Raw genomic sequence first — 754 nt, 5'->3', positions numbered from 1 at the left:
CAGCCTGGAGAGCAGCCGGCACTGGTCCTGCGAGTGCTGCAGCAGATGCTGTCCCCCCATACCCTCCCTGCTGGGCCAGGCCCCTTTCCTGGGGTGCCAGGGGGTCCCCAGGGACTTTCAGCACCTGCCCCTCGGCTGCTGGCAGCCAGAGCCGAATGGAGGCCAGGCTGCTGTGCTCACACCGACAGGGTGCTAAAGGCACTCAAGTTGGGAGACGCCATTCCCACGCTTAATCCACACAAGCAGTTGCTTGACTTTGGCCTGCACCTCGTCCCCCTGCTCCCGCCACTGCCAGGTGCTGCCTGTTCCTGAGCACGGCTGGGCTGGGCCATGCTACCAACCTCTCACACGTGCCCGGGGCCCCACGCTTGGCTCAGCCCCGGGAACACCGGCAGGGCAGGGACGCCACAGAGCAGAGCACAGCACAGCCCTGGCAGCCCACCCAGCCTGGCCCTGGCCACAGCTCCCTCCCTGCTGCCCCTGGGTGCTGCCCCACTCCCCCACAGAGCACTGATCCCACTCCCCCATGGAGCACTGATCCCACATCCCCGCGCAACTGGCGCAAGAATCAAAACCAGACACAGACCGAGGCCCTTTGAAACAGCCTCGTGTTTCCTACAAGCTCCAGGCGAGCTCAGCTTCCAGCCCACAGCACCTACCCGGCCGGCTGCCCAACGCCACCAGGCTCCTGGCAGCCCCCGTGCTGCCCCACGGGCCGGGGGGAGCCCAGCATGGGCTCCTGCCCCAAGACGCC

The 754-nt window shown here is 67.2% G+C and overlaps 1 protein-coding gene across 1 annotated transcript in view; it reads right to left on the bottom strand.

The window, feature by feature from the left end:
• The window catches only part of MAN2A2 (mannosidase alpha class 2A member 2), an 18,866-nt gene that overhangs the window by 3,563 nt on the left and 14,549 nt on the right, over positions 1–754 (bottom strand). The gene's annotated exons all lie outside the window — the stretch shown is intronic.

This window comes from Egretta garzetta, unplaced genomic scaffold, assembly GCF_000687185.1.
Source record: "Egretta garzetta isolate BGI_Z169 unplaced genomic scaffold, ASM68718v1 scaffold689, whole genome shotgun sequence".
Lineage (NCBI taxonomy): Eukaryota > Metazoa > Chordata > Aves > Pelecaniformes > Ardeidae > Egretta > Egretta garzetta.
The sequence above is the reverse complement of the archived record's forward strand: the minus strand, read 5'-3'. Positions and strand labels throughout refer to the sequence as shown.